Below are 15,000 nucleotides of genomic sequence, written 5' to 3' on the forward strand. Positions count from 1 at the left end.
TTGCGAATATAATTTATTTACTTATTATTATTATTATTATTATTATTATTATTATTATTATTATTATTATTATTATTATTATTATTATTATTATTATTATTATTATTATACTATTACTAGCGATAATATTTTAATCAAAAATTAGTATTATTTATAGCAATAATAATTTAATCCAAAGTTAAAAATAATTTTTATTTAATATTCAATTATTAATATTAATTAATAATGTTAATGCGAATTAAATATTTTCAATTATATATATATATATATATATATATATATATATATATATATGTATATTCTTTTTTCTTTTTTTTTTGTTTGTTTTTTCTCTCTCGATCGAAAGAGATTATTGACTTATGTTTCACACTTCGTTATTAACAGGAAACGTTGTACGTATTATTAAATAGTTGTCCAATGTTTTAACGTGATACGAATAGCTGCTATTTATATGTGTATGTATGTATGTATATGTATATGTATACGTATACGTATATGTATATGTATATGTATATATATATATATATGAGTGTGTATATTCTAACGATGATGTCGTCACGTGCTATCATATGCAACGTGATGGGATATGATTTCACGTGACGTTATATTAATATGTTATCTATCTTTATACTTTCATCCATTTATAATCCTTTGTAATCTGTTGGAAATGATCGATCAATTTTCCTACCATTTCTGCATATAGATGCATAGATACAAATCCACATACATACACACACACACACACACAAACAAATACACACATACATGGATGCACGCATGCATTCATATTGCGATCCGTTACAATCCATTATTATTAGTTTCGAAAAAGACGAATTATCGAAACGTAAATTCGCTCGTTGTTTTCGATCAGAAATTCTAAAAAAGGAAAAGTAGAAGAAGAAGAAGAAGAAGAAGAAGAAGAAAAAAGAAGAAAAAAGAAGAGATTTTTCCCGATAAAGAATTGCTACAAATTCTTCAGAATAATCGATCGAACGAATCTTTTATAACGGACAAGAAGAAGAATAAAAAGAAAAAGAAGAAGAGAAAGAGATAGAAGAAAAAGAAGTGGAAGGATATTGGAGTTCGATGAAAAATGATATAATTTTTCGAAAAAAGAGATAGATAGATAGGTAGGTAGACAGACAGGCAGACAGACAGACAGATAGATAGATAGATAGATAGATAGATAGATAGAGAGTGAGCGATAGAAAAAGATGGTTGAAGTTTATTCGAGATACTAGTAGAAGTAGATTAAAAAAATTAAAAACAAGATATATAGGTATAAAATTATTTAAAAGAGACAGTGAGAGAGAGAGAGAGAGAGAGAGAGAGAGAGAGAGAGAGAGAGAGAGAGAGAATAAAAAAGAATTAGAAAAAAAAAAAAAGAAAATCAGGTTGAAAATCAATAGGGGATCATTATTGGTGCATGCTCGAGTCGGTGGTCGAGAAGAGTCCATTCGTTGGGCTGAACGATGCCAAGCAATAATTATTATCGAGGAGAGCATGCTTCTCTCTCTCTCTCTCTCTCTCTCTCTCTTTCTCTCTCGTCCGAACGAACTGTTCGAGGATCGTTTCTTCGCTCCAATTGCAGTCCTCTTTCTCTCTCTCTCTCTCTTTCTCTCTCTCTCTCTCTCTCTCTCTCTACCTCCCTCTCTCTTCCTCTCTCTCTCTCTTCGTGGAATAATCACCCAAGGCAAGCTCAGACCGGAGAAACCGCTCAGACTGGTGAGCGAACAGCAGTTATGAGTTCCCTTTGTTCCATCTTGCCAATATCTCTCTCTCTTTCTCTTTCTCTCTCTCTTTCTCCCTCTCCCTCTTTACCTCTCTCTTTTCATCCTAGCATCCTTCACTTCGGGTCCAATCGCCTGGATCACACCATAGTTTCGCCCTTCTTTTCTCTCACTTCCTTCCTTCCTTCCTTCCTTCCTTCGTTTCTTCTCTTTTTCTCTCTCTCTCTCTCTCTCTCTCTCTCTCTCTCTCTCTCTCACTTTCTTTCTTTCTTTCTTTCTTTCTTTCTTTCTTTCTTTCTTTCTTTCTTGTTTTCTTTCTTTTGAAGTTGAGAAAAGAATGCAACATCCCGTTTGGTTAGGTTTATGAATTTCAGTCCCTAAAGGAACGCTGACCTTCTATCAATTTTGATTCTGTTTTTCTGATTCTTTTTTATCTCTTTTTTTTTATTATTTGTTTCTCTCTCTCTCTCTCTCTCTCTCTCTCTCTCTCTTTCTCTCTCTCGTTTGAACATTCTATATAAATAACGTGTCCTTTCTCTCTCTCTTTTTTGTTCTCTTTCTCTTTTCTTTTTTATTAGGTCATTCTCCTCTTTTCGCTTTCTCAAATGTTTATTTCTTAATTTCTTTCTATCCTCCCACCTCCCATCCTCATTCCAAGATTTTTATGAGCATGTTCTATTTCAATAGGCTGACGTAACGTTCCGATTGATTTCCCTCCGATCGCGAAATTTTTCTTCTTATAGTTTATATAACGTAACTCGTAACGATTCCATTTTTTCTTTTTTTTTCTTTTTTTTTCTTTTTTTTTTCTTTTTTTTCTTTTTACTGGTAGATGTACTGATGTTTCTTTTCTTTTCTCCTTTCTTTTTTTTTTTTTTTTTATTTATTATTACGTCACGGTGACTCCTCTGTTTTTTTCTTTTTTTTTTTTTTTTTTTTTTTCCAATATGTACGTGTATTATGTATATGTATTTATGAATGTGTGTATGTAACATTCAAGCATACATAATCTATCTTTTTTTCGTGTGTGTGTGTGTGTGTGTGTGTGACTGTGTGTGAGTGTGTTTATCCGAAGAAATATATCTAACATAGACGATTGTATTCGTGAAAGAAGAAGGAAAAAGAAAATTTGATAAATGATAGCAATGCAAATCGCAGAATTACGAAATCAATGGTTTCTAAGTTTGCTTTGATTAGTAGGAATTCCAATTAAAGTGAGATGATTAACAATTTATAGTGAGTTGATTAGATTGAATAGTAATGAAGGGGGGAAAAGAAAAAAAAAAAAGAAAGAAAAAAAGAAATAGATCAGACAGTGATCACGGAAACACGATTCAGCCATTAGATTTTCTAATTATATGACTGCCTTTGGATTTAGTGGAACTAAAATTGAAATAAGATGATCGTTAACATATGTTATTAATTGAATTATTAATATTCTAAGAATAATGATAATTTACATTTTTATGGCATGGATTAAAAAAAGAAAAAGAAAAAAAAAAAAGAAAAGAAAAAGAAGAGGAAGAAAGGGAATACAATTTTTATAAGATATTCTAATAATTCATTTCAATTGAATTCAAAAAGTTTTGTGAAAATTTTCTGTTTCCTTTTAAATAAGTATAGTGTATATTATTATTTATTATATCGACGAAAAAAATCTTCTCGTTGTTGGAGATTAAAATATCGAAAGAAGAGAATAATAAAAAAAAAAAAAAAAAAAAAAAAAAAGAAAAAGAAAAAAAAAATAAAGAAAGAAAGAAAAAGAAAGAATTTTGATAAGACATTCTAATCATTTGTTGTAATTAAACTTAGAAATTATTACGACATTCATTTCTTTAATTAGAATAATGAGTTATCATTTATTGACATAGAAACCTTCGTATGTTTTCTCAGATGTTAGAATATACAAAAGAAAAAAAAAAAAAAAGAAAATTGATAAGACATTTTAATCATTCGTTCTAATTAAACTTACGAGCTATTACGAAATCCTTTTCTTCGATGAGACTAATAAATATTATTTATTAATATGAAAATCTTCACGTTTTTTTTTTTTTTTTTTTTTTTTGTCAGAAATTAAAATATAAAAAGCAAATAAATAAATAAATAAATAAATAAATAAATAAATGAATGAATGAATGAATAAAAAATAATTTCAACAAAAACACTCGAACCATTAAAATTACGAACTATTGCAAAATCCATTTCATTGTGAATGTTATTATTTATTAATATCACAAAAAAAAAAAAACCCTATTAAATCCTCACACTGTTAAAGATTGAAACATTAAAAAGTTTACAAAAAAAAAAAAAAAAAAAAAAAAAAAAAAAAAACGGGAAGGGAGGCAGAGGGAGCAAAAAAAGAAAGATAAAAAATCGATAAGACTTGTTAATCGTTCGTTCCAATCGAAACTAACGAACCTTTAGCGAAGTTTTTATTTATTTATTTATTCCTTTATTTATTTATTTAACGAAATTTTTACAACGAAATTATTTTCTCTCTCTCTCTCTCTCTCTCTCTCTCTCTCGTTCGGTTTGAAATAATAATACCTTTACTTTTCGATCTTTTGCGTTTTAAGCGAATGATTTAAAAAAAAGAGGAAAAAAAAAAAAGAAAAAAGAAGAAAAAAAAAAGCCGTTCGTTCGTCGCTAAAGTAATCGGGATTGGGGTATAGGTGGGAAAGATAGGAGTGATGAGGAGGAGGAGGAGGAGAATGAGGTGGAGAAGGAGGGCGGGAGGGAGGGAAGGGTTCAAGATTACATATAGGGCAATTCTTGGCTCGTCTAGTTGTCTTTTCTACGGGGTGATATCTGGTTCCATGTCTGTTTTCGCGACGACAACTACGAAGACCTAACGTCTTACACACGTTACTTGTCTTTCAATGTAACGTGCTGTTTAAGAGAGACGACTTAAAGGAAGACGAAGACGGACAAATAGACAGGCAGACAAACAGATAGACAGACACACACACACACACACACACACACACACATGTATGTAAAGAAAACGAGTGTGAGAAAGAGAGAGAGAAAGAGAGAAAGAGAGAATGAGAGAGAGAAAGAGGGGCGAGGATGGGGAGTAGAGGAAGAGGTGTAATTTAACGGGAATGAATCCTCGATCGAACACTAGTTAAGTTAGTTCCTGTTTGCACTTTCCTACTCGTCTTCGTCGTATTTAATTATACTTTTCATTAATCTATAATCTCTCTCTATCTCTATTTCTATCTCTATCTCTATCTCTATCTCTCTATCTCTATCTCTCTATCTATTTCTTTCACTCTAATGGATATTCCCTTCTTTTTTCGTTTAATTATTATTTGGAATAATTTAAATCGAAATTGATTTTAATTGTTAAATACAAATTTTATTTATTTTCTTATTTATTTTCTTATTTATTACTTAAAAAAAGAAAGAATAAATAAAATTCTTTTTTGTGTCTATTTTTTTTTTTTTTTTTTTTTTTTTTTAGATTTTAAAAATTATATCGCATTATATTACACTGACTGGAAATTTTTCTTGAGTGATTCTCTCTCTCTCTCTCTTTCTCTTTTCTTTTTCTTTCTCTCGTTATATGATCGTTTTAGAATAATTTTTAATCGAAATTCGTTTTAATCGTTAATGTAATTCTTTTTCTTTTTTAATTTTATATATATATATCCCTTTTACGTTGAAAATATTATGTGATGTTAAACTCACGCAGATAGGGGGCGAGAAAGTTATGTTAAGTGATTTTAAAAATTGAATTACTCCTTTTTGAGACTTCTTAGATTAATGTTCTCTTATGTGTATATATATATATATATATATATATATATATTCTTTTTTTTCTTCGAGTTTATAAAAAATTTCCTATATTTGTGATTTTACTTTTGGCCAAGCCGAAAGAACTTTTCAATTCATTAATTTAAATTAAGTCTCTTGGATTTACTTTTCTACGAGATTACTTTTTTTCTTTATTTATTTATTTCAATTTTTTTCTCTCTCTTTTTCTTCTTCTTTATTTTTTTCTTTATTTTTATCTTTTTTTTTTTTTTTTTTTTTTCTTCTTTAAATCATATATATATCGTATTACATTATCAGATATCTATTTGCATTGAGTATCTTTGATTTATATTTCATCGGAGTTTTGAATTCGTATTTTAAATTTACAAATATTATCATTTTCTATCACGAAAAAAATGAAAGAAAGATGGAAAGAAAAAAAAAAAATGAAAGAAAAAAGAAATAAGAAAAGAAAGAAATATTATACCGATCTTTCTCGATTCGTACAAAGCTTCCCACGATTAGTTAATTACATCCGATCTTTATCGTTTCCAATTACGGAAATGAGTTGGAAATGTTCCTTGTAAGATTCATCGTTATTGCAAACCATCTTATTCTCTAGTTCCATTACGGTCTACGGCTCAATTTCACGCCTTTCGAATGATGATGGTATTGTTCATCTTAAAGAAAGATAGAGATACGCACAGGCAGACAAACAGAAAGATAGGGAGGTAGAGAGAGAGAGAGAAAGAAAGAGAGAGAGAGAGAGAGAAAGAGAGAGAGAGAGAGAGAGATAATAATATTTATTTTCGTGAGAGAAGATGTAATAAAAATTGAAAATTGATAATTAATATTAATATATATTTAGGTTGGAAACTATGAAACGGGCGTTAAATGAAAATAAATAACTAAACAAAAATGCCCGTTTCATAGTTTCCAACCTAATATATATATATATATATATATATATATATATATACATCGAAGTAGAAAATATATCTATACATAAATATATAAATAAATAATAATAAATAATATGTATCATATAAAGAAATTGAAAATAGATAATTAATATTAATGTATATATATATCATCCAATATTAAAGTTCATTTTAAAATTGATAATATGTATATATATATATATATATATATAAAGATAAAAGAAAGAAGTATTATTTACAATTAGTGAGAAATATACGAAATCCAGTGCCAGTATTAATCTATATCAAGAATAATATAATTAATACAAGAATAAATTAATATAATGAATAAATAAATATTAATATATACGTATTGTCCGATATAATATCAATGTAATATGAAGAGATAAGTATAATAAAAGAGGAAAATATTGTTCATTAATTTTTTTTATCAACTTTATTATTTATTAATTTTTTATATCAGTATAAAATTATGCAAACATAAAATTTCTCGACACTAATTTAATCCAAAGAGATAAAGAAAATGTATATATATATATAAAGAGAGAGAGAGAGAGAGAGAGAGAGAGAGAGAGAGAGAGAGAGAGAGAGAGAGAGAGAGAGAGAGAGAGAGAAAGAGAGAGAGAAAGAGAGAAAGAGAGAGAGAGAGAAAGGAAGAAAAAAATATTATTTATTATTTTAAAAAGAAGTTAAAAGAAAATACAGTTAGATTGTAAATAGTTTTTCGAAGGACAGGCAAAAGTTTGACTTTTCAATCTCAATAATAAAAGGGTGAATGTATCTTTTATTTTTCTTTGTTTCTTTTTTCACTCTATTCTTTTTTTTTTTCTTCCTATTTTTCTTTTTTTTTTTTTTTTTTTTTTTTCTTTTTTTTACTGTGAAATGCAACAAACGATGAGGTTAAAAATACATACACGACAACGCTTTTCGTTCGGCGAAAGACGCGCCTCTCGTAAACGAAACAGAGTACTTGTTGCTTCGAATGCGCTTTTATGCCGCAACGATCCGCTTTTCTCTTGACGAGAAATTGTTCCAGCAAAAGCGAGAAGGTAAAAAGGTCGAGGGAAACACAAAACTTCACTCTTTCGTTCTCCTCTTCCTTTATTTATTTTTTTCTTTTTCCTTTTTTTTTTTTTCCTTTCCTTTTTTCTTTTTTTTTTTCCCATTCTTTTTTTCTTTTTTTCCTCTTATCGTGCCAGTGAAATTTTAGATAGCCTCTCTTCTCTCTCTTTCTATCTCTCTCTCTCTCTCTCTTTCATATAACTTTTATCTCTTTCTCTTTTTCGAGCATGATAAACCGTGAAAACGTTCTAAATGAACTTAGAGATGAACCATTTTATTAACTTGGACAAGATAGCATTGTACGTTAGATATGAAATTTATAGATTGATAAGAATGGCCATTTGAAAATTTGAATTATTTATATTGATTTGATGAATGAATCTTATTAAAAAAAAAAAAAAAAAAAAAAAAATTGTATTAAAATCAATATAAGATATAACAGGAGGTGTAAATAAAAATATTACAAATTAAGAAAAACATCAAAATAACAATAAAAGTGACCAAAAGAAAGAACAATTATTAATATATTTATATAAAAATAATATATATATATATAAATTATTAAAAAAATGTTTAATATATTTAAAAAAAAATTATTAATTATTTATATATTAATATATAACTTTCAAGATTGTTAATTCAAATTCAATAAACGAACAGTGATAACAATTTTGTATTTAGATAGATATTTTAAAAAAAAGAAAATAAATAAGTAAATAAATAAATAAAAATTACACGAACATAATAAATACAACGAAACATTAAATGTATGAAATATTTTGACGCGAATAATAAAAGAAAAGGGGAAAAAAGGAAGAAAGAAAAAGGCAATGTCGATTAATAAAAAGGAAAATAAAAAGGGGGGGGGTGAGGGAGAAAAAAGAAAAAAATGAAAAAGAAATCAAACACTGGAAAAAAGGGACTCTCGTAGGAATGCAGATAAAAATTCTGAATATAAACCAATCTTTTTTCCGATATGATTCCCAAGGGATCTATCATGGTAGTTCACGTGAAATCGGATGTCCGTCCGATCTCTGTAAGGTCATTCTCGATGCGGTTCTCCGACGAAAAGTGGAACGTATTCCTCTATAATTTGATTTTCCCGCGCGATTGCGTCCAGTACGGACATCGAAACTCCATTTTCGTGTCACCGCGAAAACGTCGACCTTACTTTTTTTTTTTTTTCATCCCGTCCGACATGTTATTTCAACTTTTGACAATTCCGATCCTTTCGCCTTACTTTCTCATTTTTATCGTTCCTCGTCCTTGAAAAGTTGATATAAAATTTAGATAAGCATGAAATTGAATATTTCTTGTTTTTCTTTTTTTCTTTTTCTCCCCTCCCCCCTCCACCCCGGCCTCCTTTTATTGTACGATAAAAATTTTTACAAATTTAATTTCTTCATTCAATTTAACAATATACATGTATGCGCGCCCACTCCTGTATGCGTGTGTGCGACTGTATGCATATACAAAAATATACATAAGCAATTATACAGCATATATATATATATATATATATATATATATATGTAAAATTATATATTATACAATAATATAGATTTAATTTACATTCTTTTTTATTTCTTTTTATTTCTTTTTTTTAGATTTTATTTTTCTTCTTCTTTTTTTTTTTCTTTTTTTAGATAAAACGTAATTATCAAACCATCAAATATAATTTCATTTTAAACGAGCTAATGTTCAAGTTTATCGTAGGATATTTTATTTTATATTGAAAGAAATCAACTTCGTAATGATTTTAAATAATCCATATATTATATAAATATATATATATATATATATTTATATAGAAAGTATATAATATACAGATAAATCTGAATGTAAATACGAATTAAAAGAAGAAGTTCGATAAACTTTTGGTGTACAATATCGAATCGTTCGATTTATTCCCATGAGTTTTCGCTCTACGGAATAAAATGGCGGACGCGTAAACTCGATGAATCGCATTAGTTTCTTCTAGGTGTGGGTGCACGAGCTTTACCTTCTTCTTCTTCTTCTTCTTCTTCTTCTTCGACTTTCTTTCGAGTCACTCCTAGAAGATTGATCGTCCTTCTTTTCGTATTTTCGCTTTCTCTCTTTCTCTCTCTCTTTCTCTTTCTCTTGTTCTTTGTATCTGTCCCTGTCTCTTATTTTCTTTCTTTCTTTCTTTTTTGCACTTTACCTCGAGGCCTCGTTTCTACCCACGTACGTACCTACATACGTGTACATATAACCACGTATATGTGTGTGTGTGTGTGTGTGTGTGTGGTATGTATACACATGCACCTCGTACATTTACAAGTACATTTCTTTGTGGTTCAGGACAAAGCGACGACGGCCATTTAGATTTATCGTCGAGCATTTTCGCGCCCTCAAGACGGATCTATTTTTCTTCTTTTCTGTGATAGATATCGCGTTTTGGTACGGAGGAAAAGGAAAATGGTCGGAAAAGAAAATCGAACTATGTACTTTACATACACAAAATACATGTGTAAAGTATGTACATACACGCATGCAGCTATATGTCACGTGTTTATTCGATTGAACCAGTTTTGTTTTGTCATTTTTTGTTTTTCTTTTTTTTTTCCTCTATTTCTACTCCTTTCTTTCTTTCTTTATATTATTTCTTTTTTTTTTTTTTTTTTTTTTTTTTTTTTTTTTTTTTTTCCGGTGACATCCATATATTCTTTTTTTTTTTTTCCTTTTTTGTGAATTTCTTCCTTTTTTCCTTCTCTCTCTTTTTTTTTTCCTTTATACAAAAATCCCAAATTTTGTTAGGGGAAAAAAAAAAAAAGAACAAAAAAAATAATAAATTCTTTTCAATTTTATACATAATTTATATATTTAAATAAAATATACAAATGATATCGTCGTTTATCTATTAATAATTTCTTAAGTATATTAATAATACGAACAAAAAGGAAGAATAAATTTTCATATGTAAACGCATAAACGTGTCAATCGATAAAAGATAATTTTTCATGAAATATACCTACATTTATATATATATATATATATATATATATATAAACATATAAATATATCATATTATTTATCTATTAAATATTATTTATTGTTAAAACGAAAAGAAAACGTCAAGTTTTCTTTATGATCAATGAACTCTCTCGATCATAAGTGTGAAGATAGATCGGCCAATAAGGGAGAGTTTACGTGACCGCTACTCACAGCAAGATGGCGGAGAAGTTACTTATTCAAGATATATAACTTTCCAATCGCGCTACCTTAATAGATATTCCAAAGAAACTTGTGAGCGAATTTCGTCGAGGTTCGCTGAACGCTGGGGAAGGGACTCTCTCTCTCTCTCTCTCTCTCTCTCTCTCTCTCTCTCTCTCTCTCTCTTTCTCTCTCTCTCTCTCTTTTTCTCTCACTTTCTCTCTCTTTCTTTCGTGTATATATATATGTGTGTTTTTGTGTGTGTGTGTGTGTGTATGCGTTCGCTCGCGCTTACTCGCTTGGGAGCACGAGACTCATCTCGATCCAGCGGCCGATAGAAAGGCAATTCTCGTGGGGGTCCGGGAGCAGCAAAATGTTATTCTTGGATGAAGTTAGATGCTTCTACGGTACCAGACACGAAGGCGAACTTTCCAACTGGTACTCGGTTCCTTTGCTTCATAAATGAGAAAGAGATGGGAGATCTTTTTTCAAAAGCTTAGTGGTAAAAGTTAAATTCAACCAATGACATAAAAATATTATGTATATATATATATATATATATATATATATATATATATATATATATATAACCATTTATAAGATTGTTGTATTCCTTTTTTTTTTTTTTTTATTTTTATATCATTTATATAAATGTATGTGCCGGCGTGTATGTATGTGTGTGTTATGTATGTATGTATGATGTATATATGCATGTATGCATGTATGCTTATAAGATCGTTGTTCCGTTTTCTTTCTTTTTTTTTTTTTTTTTTTTTATCTTTTTTTTTTTTTTTTATAAGTTAAATTAATTTATATATATATATATATATATATATATTATGACGAATTTACTTTGATATTTGAATGTAATTTAATTTTGTATTATTTAATTAATTTAATTTTTCTTCCTTTCTTTGCTTACGTTCTTTTTTTTTTCTTTTTTTTTTTTTTTTTTTTTTTTTTTTTTTTTTTTTTTTTCATTCGTTTTTTCTTTCTTTCTTTCTTTCTTTCTTTATCTTTCTCTGTATCTTATCGCTTTTAATTATAACAAATGAAAATAAATATTACGATAGAAGGAGCTATAATGGAAATGAGAATTTCTTTTATATAAGTGATCCGCTTTCTTTTCTTACTTCGTAAAAACATTTTTCTTATTATTAGATGCCTTTATCCTTTCGTAAACTTTTGTTATAAAAAAAAGACAAAACCAAAGAGAAAGTATAGGAAAAAAAAAACCTCGAAGGAGTAAAAGAAGATGGTGGGAGAATGAGAATGAGAATGAGAATGTGAATAAGATAGAGAAAGAGAAAGAGAAAAGCTGTAAAAGAGTGGCGAAGTAGAAGAAGAAGAAGAAGAAGAAGAAGAAGAAGAAGAAGAAGAAGAAGAAGAAGAAGAAGAAGAGGAAGAAGGAATAGTATTTGCAGATTCTGCTTACAGTAAATACACTTTTGGTATTCTATTACCAAGTTCTCCCTTTATTTTGATTTTCAATATTGAAATAAATAAATAAATAAATAAATAAATAAATAAATAAATAAATAAATAAATAAGTAAGTAAATGAACGAATAGATAAATAAATAAATGAACGAATGAATGAATGAATGAATGAATGAATGTATGAAATAAATAATGAAAAAAAGAAATGAAGTTGGAACGAGGATGGAAATGATGATTAAGAAAAATAAAAAAAAACAAACAAATAAATAAATAAATAAATAAATAAAAAAATAAATAAATAGAAAAGAAAGAAAAAAGGAAGAAAAAAAAAATAAAAAAGAAAAGAAGCAAGAGAAATAAAGGGTTTTGTTTATAAATATCTGGTGAGCCATCGTAATGTCGACCATTTGTTCGAAGGATAGGCCCTGAGAGAGGGAAAACAGTGAGTGAGTGGGAAACAGAGTGAGAGATAGAGCGAGAAAGAGCGAGAGAGAGAGAGAGAGAGAGAGAGAGAGAGAGAGAAAGAGAGAGGATGTATAGTCCTTGAAGGATGGTGCAATTTTTCTCGGTAACGTTTCGCGCGGCATATAAACGCAGCGGAAACAATTGCGGCCATCAAGATGAGAGTACCCGCGTGGCTTTTCCTAGCAATACGAAATCCCCTTTGCATTTTATTTTGTTTATTTATCATATTTGCTTTTTTTTTTTTTAATTCTTTTTTCATTTTCTTTTTTTTTTTTTCTTTTTTTTGAATTTTCTTGGTTTTTTTTTTGTTACGTCATGTTTCGTTTTCGTTGTATGTTCTAATTTTTTTCCTTCTCCTCCTCCCCTACCAGCCCCGCCCCTAACCATCGCTCTTTTTCCTACGTTAATGTTTTCGTTTAATTTCATTCAAAAAGATTAAACATTGTTATCGTTACGATAATAATTAATATCAGTTATAATAATTTTATTATAATAAATTTATTAAATAATAATAGTAATTATAATGATGATTCATAATGTATAATAATATTAATAATAATAATAATAATAATAATAATAATAATAATAATAATAATAATAATAATAAAATAATTATTAAAAATAATAATTATTATATTACAATAATGATTATTAATCGTAATATTTAATATTAATAATAATCCATTTGTAAAATATTAATAACGATACTAATGAAATATTATTCTATGAAATATTCTCAAATGTCGTCATATATGGTCATCTGACATGAGGGGTTTGTTAAATTTTATCAGTTCTTTTTTCTTTTTTTTTTTTTTTATGATAAAATTTTCAAAATATCAATTTGCAATTACAACCCTTCGTAGCTTAATATAGGGATCTAAGCCGATAGATCTAGATCACTTTGAGGGATTTCAATAATTAATCGGATATTATGTCTGTGATGGAGAAAGGACTCCATTGGTATTATTTTCTTACTAATGTAGATTATGGTTATTATGTGCCACATGCATATTTGTTCAATTTTGCTATCTAAGTGATTGACGTTATCATTATCATCATCATCATCATCATCATCATCTTTATCATCTTCATCATCATTATCATTATTATTATAATAATAATTATTATTATTATCATTATTATTATTATTATTATTATTATTATTATTATTATTATTATTATTATTATTATTATTATTAATATGATTTATTAATTAATTTCATTGATTTAACGTAGTCAAACGTTAAATAATTTTTTTTTTGTAAATATCGATGGAAAAAATATTAAAAAGTTATCGAAATCGTTCGAATGCGTTCATTGGTTGATTCGACGAGTGGAAGGAAGGTACGTTGCGATGTAAAAAAAGAAAAAAAAAAAGAAATGGAGTGGGATTGGAGAGGAGCGGAAGGAAGGAAGGAAGGAAGGAAGGAAGGGATGGGAGGGAAGGGGGGGATTCTATCGATCGACCATTTGTGTAAAAGTCTAACAACGAGAATTTCAAAAGTAACTTGAAATGTCGATCGTATGAAAAATTCTCATCCTACTCGAAATGGCGACGTTCTTTTCTCTCTCTCTCTCTCTCTCTCTCTCTCTCTCTCTTTTTTTCTTTAGTATTTATTTTTCCATTTTGTTTTTTTTTCCCTTTTTCTCCCTCTCTTTTTTTTTTATTTTTTTATTTATTTCATTTTGAAGCACTATCGAAAGAAATCGACTTTCGGCGGGATACAAAATCCGTTTGATTTCACGTCCTCATTCGGGAAAACTTTTTCGTTTATTCCATTGAATTTGACTTTCAAACGAGTGAAAACGACAAAATGAGAAAGAAAACCGATGGATGAGGATGAGGATGAGGATGAGGAGGAGGAGGAGGGTGGTTGGGAGCTTGAATGGGGAGTGGGGGAAAGAAGAACTGACCCCAACGTACCAGAAAAAAAAAAGAAAAAAAAGACACAAAAAAAAAAAGAGAGATAAAGGAAATCCAAAATCTATATTTGTCGCGATATCAAACGTAACGTTCTCACTCGAACTTAATTACATTTCCGAAGTTTCCAAAGTGTAGAGACTTTTCTCATTTTTTATTTCTTTTTTAATTACTTTCTTTTTTTGTTCTTTTTTTTTTTTTTCCTCCCTATTGTTCGTTCCTTTCGTTTTGTTAGACGTATTTGTGCACGCGTGCATGCGTATGTTTTGTGTGCTGGTGTTTTGTGTTTTGTGTGTATAGTTATGGACATTTCGAACTGTATTTTTAATTTCATATAGAGCCGATCCACTATTTGTTCTACTTGTTTTTCTCCCCTCCTCTCTCTCTCTCTCTCTCTTTTTTTTTTCTTTTTTTTTTTTTTTTTTTTTTTTTTGACTTTTTTTTGACTTTTTAAAATCTACTTTTCTCATAGAGATTTACTAAAGCAATATAAGTAATAATAAAGATCAA

At 28.4% G+C, this 15,000-nt stretch overlaps 1 protein-coding gene and 1 long non-coding RNA gene across 3 annotated transcripts in view; both read left to right on the forward strand.

Annotated features, from left to right (window-relative positions):
• LOC118445538 (interleukin-1 receptor accessory protein-like 1) overlaps window positions 1–15,000 on the forward strand; it is a 206,902-nt gene that overhangs the window by 65,991 nt on the left and 125,911 nt on the right. The window lies entirely within an intron of this gene.
• The window catches only part of LOC146872720 (uncharacterized), a 26,538-nt gene that overhangs the window by 548 nt on the left and 10,990 nt on the right, over window positions 1–15,000 (forward strand). The window lies entirely within an intron of this gene.

The sequence above is a fragment of the Vespa mandarinia genome, chromosome 10, assembly GCF_050613455.1.
Source record: "Vespa mandarinia isolate Hongniang chromosome 10, ASM5061345v1, whole genome shotgun sequence".
Classification (NCBI taxonomy): Eukaryota; Metazoa; Arthropoda; class Insecta; order Hymenoptera; family Vespidae; genus Vespa; species Vespa mandarinia.